This window comes from Hyperolius riggenbachi, chromosome 4, assembly GCF_040937935.1.
Source record: "Hyperolius riggenbachi isolate aHypRig1 chromosome 4, aHypRig1.pri, whole genome shotgun sequence".
Lineage (NCBI taxonomy): Eukaryota > Metazoa > Chordata > Amphibia > Anura > Hyperoliidae > Hyperolius > Hyperolius riggenbachi.
Window position 1 is genome coordinate 416,132,333 of NC_090649.1, and position 13,930 is coordinate 416,146,262.

Consider the following 13,930-nt stretch of genomic DNA (forward strand, 5'->3'; position numbering starts at 1 on the left):
CTGCCGTCGGTTCCTCTTGCTCCTCACTTTGTCGTTGTTCCTAACCACTTGCACAAGACACTTTGAACCATGGATGAAGGACACCTTGACTGGTCGGTGAGAGGCCTAGCCTTTTCACTGACCTGTGTCCTTGATCCTTGGCTCAGAGGGTCATGTGCCGGTGGTTAGGTTTTGGAAGCACTAATTTAGGGCCTGGTGTCCCCGAAAGACACTACCTGGGTCACAACCTTGTGCCTGTTGCACTAGACCTGTAGTCCTGCACCTCTGCCGTCGGTTCCTCTTGCTCCTCACTTTGTTGTTGTTCCTAACCACTTGCACAAGACCCTTGGAACCATGGATGAAGGACACCTTGATTGGTCGGTGAGAGGCCTAGCCTTTTCACTGACCTGTGTCCTTGATCCATGGCTCCGAGGGTCATGTGCCGGTGGATAGGTTTTTAAAGCACTTTAATTTTAGGGACTGGTGTCCCCGAAAGACACTTGGGCAGCTATGCCCTGCAACTCTTCCCGCACAAAGTTGGTGGTTGGTGTTCCTCAACACTGACCGGGCTATACCATAGAAATGTTTTGTCTTCCATGTTGGAAGAATATTTTCATGTTGAAAAGGTTAATAATTGTTTTTTAAAATAAAAAAAACATTGTTTTTACATACCTCAGTGTGATGGGTAGTTGTTCTTGTGGTGTGACTGCTCTCCTGAACGTGGTATCCTTCTTCCTTAGGTCATCCTTCACCATCTTCAAGAGGGTATCAAAGCTGTCAGGAGATGGAAAGGAAGAAGCTGTAAAGTCTGTTGTGGGACAAGGTGTTGGGTGGAGGATGGGGTAGGTGTGTTTACAGAGGTTTGGGAGTGTTGTGGAGGGTGGGGGTGTAGTGTATAGCTAGGTATACAGGGGTGTGGGGGTCAGGGTGGTGTGTTTAGCTAGGTATACAGGGATGAGGTGTTGTGGGGGTGAGGGTGTGGTGTTTTAGGGATGGTGGGGGTTGGTGTATTTAGGCCTAAATACTTACAGGGGAATAGACATCCGAGTGTAGCTGTAGAACTTCTGTGGGTGTCGTCTGAGGTCCCGGTAGAGGGCCTGGAACTCTCCCTTCCTCTGCCTCCTGGCTAGTAGAGGGTGCACCCACCATCTCCTGCGAGGAGCACGCCTTCTCCCCACATAGTAGTAGGTGAACAACAGGAAGGAGAGAATTCCCAGGTAATAAGAGTAAAAAATGACTGGATCCATGGTCCCAACTGCAGTCTCTGTATCCAAGGATGGTCTCCACATGTCCACCTGTCTCCAACAATGACCCCAGAGCTTCTGCTGACCTCCCAGAACCCCAGGTATTTATACAGGTTGTTATCTCTTTAAGAAACCGGATCCGGACCGCAACCGTGTTCACACCGCACGGAAAATGGATGCAAACGGACCGGATCCGGACCGGATCCGGACCGGAACCGTACGGATCAGGTCCGGTCCGGATCCGGTGCGGTCCGGACATCCGGTGCGGTTTTACAAAACCGCAAGTGTGAACGGGGCCTTAGGCTACAATAAGATTTCCGAAGCCTTTAACATCCCAAGGAGCACTGTTCAAGCGATCATTCAGAAATGGAAGGAGTATGGCACAACTGTAAACCTACCAAGACAAGGCCATCCACCTAAACTCACAGGCCGAACAAGGAGAGCACTGATCAGAAATGCAGCCAAGAGGCCCATGGTGACTCTGGACGAGCTGCAGAGATCTACAGCTAAGGTGGGAGACTCTGTCCATAGGACAACTATTAGTCATGCACTGTACAAAGTTGGCCTTTATGGAAGAGTGGCAAGAAGAAAGGCATTGTTAACAGAAAGCATAAGAAGTCCCGTTTGCAGTTTGCCACAAGCCATGTGGGGGACACAGCAACCATGTGGAAGAAGGTGCTCTGGTCAGATGAGACCAAAATGGAACTTTTGGGCCAAAATGCAAAACGCTATGTGTGGCTGAAAACTAACATGCTATGATTAAGGACGTGTAACGTCCGAAACATGTCAGCATGTGGTGATGGATTTTAGCTTGTCATGTACGTGATCGAATAAAGCAAAGTTTGTTTCCACTGACCTAGTGCGGAATCCACTTTCTATTGTACTGGACTTGGGGTTCGAGCAGCCCGTTTTTCCTGCACTGTTGGTGGACGGAGCCGTGAGCGGAGTTCCACCTACATCACGCTGAAAACTAACACTGCACATCACTCTGAACACACCATCCCCACTGTCAAATATGGTGGTGGCAGCATCATGCTCGGGGGTGCATCTCTTCAGCAGGGACAGGGAAGCTGGTCAGAGTTGATGGGAAGATGGATGGAGCCAAATACAGGGCAACCTTGGAAGAAAACCTCTTGGAGACTGCAAAAGACATTAGACTGGGGCAGAGGTTCACCTTCCAGCAGGACAATGACCCTAAACATAAAGCCAGGGCAACAATGGAATGGTTTAAAACAAAACATATCTATGTGTTAGAATGGCCCAGTCAAAGTCCAGATCTAAATCCAATCGAGAATCTGTGGCAAAATCTTAAAACTGCTGTTCACAAACGCTGTCCATCTAATCTGACTGAGCTGGAGCTGTTTTGCAAAGAAGAATGGGCAAGGATTTCAGTCTCTAGATGTGCAAAGCTGGTAGAGACATACCCTAAAAGACTGGCAGCTGTAATTGCAGCAAAAGGTGGTTCTACAAATTATTGACTCAGGGGACCGAATAATTATGCACACCCCACTTTGCAGTTATTTATTTGTAAAAAATGTTTGGAATGATGTATGATTTTCGATCCACTTCTCACATGTACACCACTTTGTATTGGTCTTTCACGTGGAATTCCAATAAAATTGATGCTTGTTTGTGGCAGTAATGTGACAAAATGTGGAAAACTTCAAGGGGGCTGAATACTTTTGCAACCCACTGTATATTGGAAAATAGAATATAAACATTGCAGGACAAATACAAAAACGAATTAAGATGATTTTGTGTAAGGTGGTTATAGCTGTAAATGCAAATATTTAATCGTTGCTGGATTCACTGCCTATATCAGCTGCTGCTGTGTGTGTGGCATAAGTGGATCGCTGAAGGTTGGTGGACAGCGTGCATATGTGTACGCCGTCGGTGAGATGGGCACATTGTGAGCCAAATGGCGGCTCACCCTGCTGCCGCTAAAATCCCTGGCGGTGTAAAAGATGTAATTTGGTTTTCAGTGATCGCCAGAGCCCCAAACTACCTTTACTACTAGAGCGCACTAGTTTCGGCGCTCGTGCCTAGTTTCATACTACATTTACAGATTCCTTCAAATTCCTGGTTTTATGAACTTGCACATAGATTTTTATGGGGTGAATTTAAATTAATATCTATTTTTATCTATCATTAAACTGTATCCCGGTGCATCACTAAGGACAGAGATTTGAGGTGCTGACCGTGGATCTGGGCAGCAGTGCACCAATCCTACCATGGGACTAATTAGAGATAGGAAACTCTTAATGCAGAGCAGCAGTGCTGTGAAGTGATCATCCCAACACAGCACATGGTCTACAATGACAGTCTCTGGTGAAGCGGAGGAATGTGAGCTGAAGCCGCACCACACATGATATTGTTTAAGTAGGGCTCAAAATCTTGCATGGGATATTCACTGCACTGCTGACATCATAAGGATCCAGGCTGCAGCAAATATCCTGTTTTTATTTTATTCACAGCTCCCCACCACTGACACCAGGAATTTGGGGGCAAGCTACCTAATTAGGTGGGGGAAGGACTCTGCCTAGTTATTTATTTATTTATTTTTTCCTTTCAAACTCAGCATACCTACAGGGTATATCCCGACTGCTTTTAAGGCTTCACAGCAGTGCTCCTCATGTCGGGTAAAGTTTGCATCACAGTTTGAAAAGTTGTATTTTATTAATGATAATCAAAGGAAAATACCAATAATAACAGCCAACATGAGGTTATATAGTGATTATGCTGTATATTAAAATAAATAATGCACTACATATCCACACACCCATTCAGTACTGTCCCCAATCACCCCCTCCCCGGCAACCCCGACCTTAAGTCACCTCTGTCCAGCCAGCAAGCTGCTTCCCGACAGTAACAGATACAGGCGCCCACAGGGAGACAACAGGGCGATGCACAAGAGGCACCACAGAGAAGGAAAAATAAATAGCTAAACAAACAAACAGCCCCCACCCACATCCAAGCAGAGAGCGCCCAGCCCAAAGCCATCCACACCCTCCACAAACTTCCACAGTGGGACAATCCAAAGCTCCACACCTCTCCATAAACTCCAAACTGTGCCAAAGCATCCAAACCACCATGACCAACCGGGCTGTGCCAACCAGCTCAACAGATGCAAAGCAACAGCTCTCCGCAGCCGGTCAGCGGTGAGCTCAGGCCGCGACAACAGCCTAGTGAGGACCTACGGCAACACACCACAATCGCTCCCAGCCAGGAAAGGGCCACAAGGCCTTCCCCAAAAGCCTCCAAGTTCAAGGCGGGAAAGAACCCAAGGATCACCACCAAGGCCACCCGGCGAGCCCAGGCTCCGCTAGCGCCAGGGCAAATAAATCCACCAGACACTGCACACCACCGGGCCCCGCAAATGCGGACCAAAGGAGGATGCCGCCTCTCCAAACAAGGTCTACAAGCTCGCCTGGCCCCTTCAAATGCTCATCCGGACAGGGAGGAAGACCCGCGGTCACCTGTGTCGTGGTCAGATGAAGCAACAATTACATTGTTTGAACACAATGATGTTTCTTTTTTTTTTTCATTTAATGTAAATTTAAACAACACCATCCCCACTGTCAAACATGGTGGCGGAAACCTAATGCCCCGAGGCTACTCCTCAGCCAATGGACCATGGAACCCGACCCCAGCAAATGGCAGCCTGAAAAAAGAGCAGAACATGGGGACTCTCAACGATACCACCAGGCAATCTACAGAGCAGCCCGGCTCCGGGCACCAGTGGACATTTCAACATCATGTCAAAAACAAACAGCAAAAGTAGTGCAATATTAATCAACAGACAACAACACCAACATCTTGGAGTGGTCCAGCCAAGGCTCCGACCCAAATCCAACCGAGAATCCGTGGAGGGAGCCAAGAGATCAGGGTGATGGCAAAAAGACCCTCCACCCTGGAAGATTTCGAGCTCACTACCAGGGATAAAAAGGGCAGACATACCTGTCCCACATGCAAAAAGCTGGTCTGCTATCATAGTAAGCGTCTGGCCGCTACCATAGCCAGTAAAGGCCTAGTTATTTTGATGGACAATGTAAAGTCTCTACATTTATTTAGGAATGGGTGGGTACTCTGCCTAATTATGTTTTAGGGTTGCGGTGGACTTTGCCTAATTAAGTTTGGGGTTTATTTTGCGACGCAGGAGACTTGGGCGCAGCCAGCGCCACCATAGACCATAAAAGGAATTACGGCTATAGCAGCGCATAAAGTGTAACTTTGGTGCCGTCAGAAGATGCAGCTGAAGTTACATTTAATATACTGTAATTCGGCCACCAGCAATAGCTGGAAGCTGGATTACATCATTACCACGATCCATGTGGACATAGAGGGGGAGTAAAATTTAACGTGGCCGGGACTTGTGCAGCATCAGGATCAGCCATATACCAGCTGTATCCTGCACCCAAGTCTCCCGGCGGCCAGTTATCTCGTATGCTTATTTTGAGAAGGTAGAATCTGCCTAAGTAAATTTAGGAGCCATGCCAAAAATGTTTTGTGGATTTAAAGAGGGATTCAGCATAATTCGTTTTTTAGATTTAGAAGGTCTCTACGGTATTATGATTGTAGATGTAAGGGGTGGACTGCCTGAATCCCCAGGCATACAATAATTAGTTACAGTCCCCCCCACCCCCCACTAAATTCCCAAGCATAGTAAGGCAGGATTCCCTAAACCCTTAAACATTGTTAGGCAGAGAACCCCTTCTTAAATCCCCAAACATAAATAGATACACACACCCTTAATCCACAAACATAATCAGGCACTGTTCCTATTTATGTTTAAACATTTAAGGGGGGTCTCTGCTTAATTATATTTGAGTATTTTAGGGGACTTTGCCTAATTATATTTTTTGGGGGTGATCTCTGCCTGATTAGGTAGGTTTTGGTGAAACACTCTGCCTATTTTATTTTGGGAGAAACTGTGCCTAATTGTATTCTTCGCAGGAAATGCTACCTAATTATGTAGACTGGAGCTGACACACTACTTTTTGTGTTTGTGGGGTAACATGCTATGTTTGATTTAGTTAGTAAGGCTATGTACTTTAGGCTCTCTCCTATTACACTGGCAAAAATAGAGTATGGCGATTACATCCATCATTTGGTAAGTATTTGTGCTAGGTGATCCCATGTCTGTAAAAAAGTTAGCTTTATGGTGTTTTGCATGGTGGCCTTAAGGACTGACCAAGAACAGCATGATGAATGAAAAGCTTAAGATGACTGGAGAGAGTGACAAGACATGAGCGTGCCAGAGGGCAAACCATAACGAGTCAAAAAGATATATACTTCAATGTTTCCAAATCTGCTTGTCACAACTTGTCACACAGTACCATGTGGAAGTAGAAAGAATATTGCTTTGCACTGCTGACAGTAAAGAACATGTGATGAGATGGCAACAGGCACCTATCAACCACATGGACAAAGTGACAATGTCCATGTAGTTTTTGTGTGCAAACATTAAACCATGCACTGTTTTCATCAATCAAGCAGTGGCGTCTGCCTTTAGGAATAGCATTTGTAATGCATTGGCCAAGTTTCATTGGAATGTTTTATTTATTTCAAAGGGGAGATATTTTCTATATTTTTTTCTTGGATGAGTCATGCCAATCTGCAGCATTTAAGTATCATATTACAACTGAAATCCCCACTGTAATTGATCCATTACAGTGGTATTGTAGAAGCATTTGGTGTTAGCCTCTACAATGAATAAGTACACAACATTTTAAATTGTGAAAGGTATACAAAAAGGAGTGCATCAGGCTTAATTATATGCATAATGTGATAATAATCAACATATCATTAAATGCATGTCCCATTTACAGTCCATGGGGTCCATTGTTCAATTATAAACTAGCATATGGTTGACACACATCATGAATTGTATTGAGGACCAAAATCCATGCAGTTTTGATATATGAACTCTTCCATACTTAGACTTTTTTATGTGTTAGATAAATAAAATGGAATTGTTATCCAATTAAAAAGTATATGCTTCTTTATGTCCTAAAACATGTCCCTGGGGACCATTTTAGGTCCAAGGTTTTGTATAAATAGCATAGAGTTGGTTTATAATTACGATTACATTAAATTTTGCATACATTTTCACAATTATATCATACAGTCAGGTCCATAAATATTGTGACATCGACACAATTCTACTGAATTACTAATAGTGACAGCTCTTTGGATCTCATCTTGAGAGTTGACAGCAACAGGTTCCAAATGCAAATAGCACACTTTAACCTTCTGCCGCCCGCGTCACGCCAGAAGGCGTGGCCGCGGCGGCAGCCCCAGGACCGCCTAACGCCAATTGGCGTAAAGTCCTGGGGCTCTGTTTTGCATGAGATCGCGCGCATGGTGCACGCGCATCTCATGCTCGGAGGGCGGAGCTCCGCCCCGCCTTCAGTCTCCGAGCGGCTATTGCCGCTCGGGTGACTGTTAGACGGCGATCACGCCGTCTGTTTACTACGTGCAGCACTGCGATGAGCAGCAGCGCTGCACTGGGGACAGCCGTGTGACACGGCTGTCCCCATGGGGGACAAGAGAGCGATCGGCTCTCATAGGCAGAAGCCTATGACAGCCGATCACCGTAATTGGCCGGCTGTGGGGAGGGAGGGAGCGAGGGAGGGAAGGGATTTAAAGAAAGAGGTTTTTTTTAAAAAAAGTGACAACACAAATATTTATTAAAAAAAAATAAACATGGGGGAGCGATCAGACCCCACCAACAGAGAGCTCTGTTGGTGGGGAGAAAAGGGGGGGGGAATCACTTGTGTGCTGAGTTGTGCGGCCCTGCAGCTTGGCCTTAAAGCTGCAGTGGCCAATTTTGCTAAAAATGGCCTGGTCACTAGGGGGGTTTAGCCCTGCAGTCCTCAAGTGGTTAAATTAATTCTGGACCTTTTATCTGCTCATTGTAATTGTGATGATTGTGATAATGAGGGAATAACACACACCTGGCCATGGAACAGCTGAGAAGCCAATTGTCCCATTACTTTTGCTCCCTTAACAAGTGAAAGGCACATATGCAAACTGTTGTAATTCCTACACCGTTTACCTGATTTGGATGTAGATACCCTGAAATTAAAGCTGACAGTCTGCAGTTAAAGCATATCATGTTCGTTTTATTTCAAATCGATTGTGGTGTGTATAGAGCTAAAAATTGTGTCGATGTCCTAATATTTATGGTCCTGACTGTATGTAATTACGATTTGGACATTCAATTGATTTCGTGTAATCCATTCATAATTTTGAGTAATTTTCGCGTAATTTTGTGCCGATTTTAGGGGTTGATAGCAAAGCCTCATACATGCTATTGTCATCAAAATTGCTATGTATGTTAAGGAGAATAGTGGGAATAAGTAAAAAAAAAAAAAACTTATAGTTTTTGAGAAAATCAATTTTAAAAATGCAAAGGAAAAATGTTTTTTCAAATTATTATTTTTCTGAGTTTAAAAAACATTTTTCCTTTGCATCTTTAAAAACGATTTTCTCAAAATCTACAAGGTCTTTTTGAAAAATTACTGTATTGTCTTGTTTCTACTGTTCTCCTTAACATACATAGCAATTTTGGTGACAATGGCTTGCATGGGGGCTATAAAGTCTGCACAACATTAAGCAAAATTTAAGCAAAATTTGTGAAATTATGGTTCCCGATTATGTTTACAAACAAAATTCATAACGATTTTTCTCAAAAATTTTGCACCATGATTTTGCATTGTAATTGTGAATTGCGGTGCAAAATTCTGGTTATGCGAATCACTAAGAATCAGTACTGTATTGTCACCAAACTGACAAATGAAAAGCTTCCCACTACTGTTGAGGGCTTGTAGTAATATAAAATAAAGAAAATACCTGCTTGGCAAGGTAAAGGAAATCAGCAAGTGGTACCCACTTCCTGAACCATAACAGATTGACTACCTTTAAACACTGGGCTAGAGGTCTCTTGCAAAAAGGGTGGCATATGTTTCCCCTGAAATACTTCTTATCCTAATGTTGATATGGATAAAGGCCTCTCTTCCACTACCATGCTTCTGTATATCCAAATAATAGAATTGGCTAATAGAATGAGAAATAAGGGGTGCCTGAGGTGGAATCTGGTAATCCCTTGAATAATAAGGGGTTACCCATGGGAAGGGGTAAATTAGCAGCCCTTATTCTCAACTTACTAACACAATGAAAAATGCTTTAATAAAAATTAAACACAAACGTACTTACCTTAGCTTAAATGCATTTTATTAGTGTCTGCAGGAGTAAAGCCATCATTACTCATAACCTTCAGCAACATCTGTTAGTTAAGTAATTGAATGATGTAAATAAAGCACTAGTGATGTTCATTCATTATAGCCAGTCAGAGGACAACTCTCCTACACAACGCCTATCCAGCACACCCATCCAGCTCTTTATGATCCCTGTGTACTGTCATGAGGTCAAGCAGAAGACTACTTGATGGGCAAACTTGCAGCATGGTTAGGATTAGGCACAGTAGGAGACAGAGGGAAAGTAACCCTTCCTTTTCAGAACTTAGTGCTCACAAAGTACAAAAATACAGTATCCACCTCTACAGAAGTACAAAAATTGATCTGTTTGCAAAAATAGATTTTTTGCAAAAAATAAAATCATTTTCTAACATCAGGGAAACTTGACCAAGAAGATCTTACTTTAGGCTGCTTTCTCACCAAGACATTGCGTTTAGGGGACGTTATAGGGCGCATAACGTGCCCCTAATGCAACGCCTGGTGGTGTTGGAGCAGGACGCTACCAAGAGCCGCGTTAAAAGCAGCTCTTGGTGTGCCTGCTGTGTCGGATGCACTGCGGAGACCACGTGAGCGGAGCTCTCTGCATCACGTGGTCCCGCCAGCCAATCAGCGGCCGCTCCTGGAATTAAACACTGCAAGTGCAGTGAATATAAAGTAGCCATGTGCCTGGCTACGTAGCGGCCTCTCCTCGCTTCCTCTCCACCCACAAAATAAAAAAAAAACATACTGAGCATGTGCAAACAGTCTTATGCCGCTAGAACTCACAGTATGCTGCACTTCAAACGAACGTGCAGCGTTACTGTGTAACACAAAGTGGGCACTGTGAACAGCCCATTGATTTTTCATTGCTGTGCGGTGGGGTGCGTTACAGGCTGCTCTAAGGTGCGCCTGTAACGTCCCACTGTGAAAGCAGCCTTAGCCTCCAGGGCTGGAGATGAGAGCCCATCACTTAGTCTCCCAGCCTGATATCTGATAAGCAAGGGTACAGCTGCTTTAATGAGCAGCAATATTAGAAAAAAAAGACCTTTGATATTCATAACACGAGGGCTTTGCTATTAACCAGTAAAGCCTGCACCACTGACTTGCTAGTTGCTATTCACAAACGTGTTTCAGCAAAAATTCCCAGAAACCACCTGAACTTTGAGGAACGTTTTGTGAGACTGCCATCGGTATTCTCACTCATCCCTGATTATCTACCCATAGGGTAGGGTTGTCTGAGGAGATCTGAAAGAAAATTGTAGACATGGATGTTAATGGGAAAGGCTATAAGATGATGTGCGGCTATGAAGTAGCTTGATGTTCTTGTGACAATAGTCACAAACATTAAAAACATTAAGGTCCATTGAACTGTAGCCAACCTCCCCGGACATGTTAAGAAATGGAGATTTGACCACTGAATTTGTTGGAAAGTGAGAATGGTAGAAAAAAAGCCAAGGACATCTCTTAAAGAGGTACATCCTGAACGCAAAGGCCCATTACTGTTGACAAAAAAAAAAAAAACTACTATACCTGACTGGCATTTACTATAATGCAGATTGAAAGTCTACATTCTACAATGGGTCTGAGAGAATGTCTGTTTCACAGATAAGATAAAACTGAAGTTTACACAAGCTCGCAACACAAAACTGAGAAAACAACACTATACTTACTGTGAAACAGGGTCAAGGCTATGTTATGTTGCCTTCAGTCTCTGCAGAGAACAATGATCCATCAGGACTATCAAGATATTCGGAAGAAAAACATACTGCCCAGTGTAAGAATGCGTTGTCTAAGTCACAGGTAATGCATCATCCAACAGGATAACACACAACTTATAGCACCCAAGGATTGGGAAATTGCCAAGAACAAAACATTGGACAATTGTAACTTACTTTAATGCTATTGAACATCTATGAAAAATACCCTCCAAACATGCAGTATGGAGAGAATACACCTCCAAACCTAAATCAGCTGGAAGTGTGGGCCAATCACTCTATTGAAGTATACCAAATTTTCACTGGGAGCTACAGTAATTATTTGTTGGCGGTGAAAGCCTTTAACGTTTGTGAAAAAAAAAATTTGGTTAAGGGTCTCATCATTTTTAATTAGTCATTTTCTTTTGTGTTATCAATTAAAACATGTGGAATATTAAGTATACAGTCAATCTGACTTTGTTAAATAGGAGCCAAACAACGGCAGGTGTCAATTACTTTTCTCAGTTTCACTTTATTTCAGATACCAGTAGAAGAGTTAGTTGAGGATTTTCTTTTCTTCTTTCAAGGTACCAACACATTTGTCCATTACAGTGTATATATATAGAAGGAAAATGGTCTGGGTGCAACAAAAAAATAACCCTCTTCCCAAGTCACAACTTTATTAAAGACATCTTCAGGTCTTCGAAGCTCCTTGAACTTCTGCATAGTGTATATGTATCGCTTTGCAGAGTATGTTAAAATCCATTTGGCATGCCATAGGTTACTGCAGTAGTTCATGGACAAAACTTAATTTGTAATGGCTCAACTCTAAAGAGGTAAAAGAAAAATCTTAAAAGAGAACCTTTGACAGCCTTTCCATGCAGTTAGCATTTTGTGTCTGTTCAAATGCCTCACTAGAAGTGATTAATGAGTATTTTTTGATATGTACTTTTTTCCTGACAGCTACAGTTCTGGCCAGAGGGCCGCACAGACTCCACGCTTTTGCACAAAATGAGTTAAACACACTGCGCTGGATATTCTTTAAGAACAGAAGCCTTGGATATAAGTTCAGAAATGAGTTATCATGGTATGCTCCTGGGTACACAACTTGCAAAGCAGATGTCAGTCTAGTAAAGTATGATATTGAACATGCCTACTTTAAATCCTGCTGGATGAAATATGAAGCTCTGTTCGTGGTATTTAATACCACTTTATGAGGTGCCATCTTATAAAGACAATGACTGCTCTGTGTGGAATGTGTATGACATATTTTCTGAAAAAATAAAGTCATATTTGTAATTATTGTTTTTTAAACCTGTGCCTAATCTGCTTCAGGTCTCTGGATTTCTTATATGAACCCCCTGAACAGCAGAAAAATACAAATTGAGATACTTAAAAAAAATAAAAAAGGGGAAAAAATACAACAATGTGAAATTCAGATCCAAGGAACAGCTGAAATAAATGTGAAAAAGAAATTGAACCAGGAAAAAAGGGTGCAGGAGCCGTTTCAGCAAAAACAGGGCCACCATAGGCACCTATAATAAAAGTCGCATTTTGCGGCATGATAGGAAAACTTGGGCGCACGATGGTGGCCGCTAAAATTTTACCTTCTTTAAACAAACAGCAGCTTTAAGATTAGCCGCGGCTAATGATGCAGCTATGATAATACATTTTGGCACCCAAAGTCGCCTGATTAGCACCGCCTGGAGGTGCCCGCTATGCACTACCGCAATTTATTATCTACAAGCCAATTTTTTTCTGCTAGCCTGTCCACAGAAATTGCCCCCTCTTGCCACTATAATCGGGCACTTCCGGGGACCAAAATTTACATCCATAGTCACATATAATGGCTTTGCAAAAGAGGGGGGTTAGTTTTAGGAGGAGGATTTAGGGTCAGGAGCCACCGGGGGTTAGGTTTAGGCACCACTACTGGGGGTTTTAGGGTTAGAAACCACCAGGGGAGGATTCTGGGTGAGAGTAGGGTTAGGTTTAGCCATAATAAGATATCAGTAAATATTACCAATATTTTACTATAAAAATGCAGTAGTAGAATATCGCTAAGTTTAGTGATACTTTACTAGCGGCCTGTAACGATTGTGGAATAGCTCTGTGGTCAGCGCACAGGATGTGCGCTGACACTGCGGAAATCCTCCACAAATGCCTGAATAACAGAACCCAGCTGTGGTGCAATGCACCTGTAGAGGGGAATTCCCACTGGCAGATGGAGCTGTGCAGTGCAGAGGAATAAACCCTCTGCACTGCCACAGATGCCAGATAGGAATTGTACAAGGGGAAGCAATATAGGGCAAGATAGCCCCTAGTGAAAGAGAGTGAGCACAGAGACAGAATGTATGTATGTCCACCAATCTAGTCGCCACCTGGCGACGGTGAACACACAACAGTGAAGACCATATGGGGGAAAGCAATCGCAAGAAATGACGATTGCTAACAGTGACACAAGACTGGGTAAAGACAGAGCATAGAAGTAGTAAGAAAGACACAGCAAACAATAATGATCAGAACGCCAAAGAAAATAACACGAGAAGCGCAACAGCGAAAAAAACACGTTAATGGCGCGATCTCCGCACGAAAAGCGTAACAGATACAAAACACGCCAACCCTAACTAACACATGAAACCAGAAACACAAACAAACAAATAACAGAAACGCTTGCTAATCGGTTGCCTTACCTCAGGCAACAGCAAGCGTTTGCTCCGGACAAACAGATAACAGGAACAAGTCAGATAGGATCCACTGCTCTTCCGCAAGAGCGAGT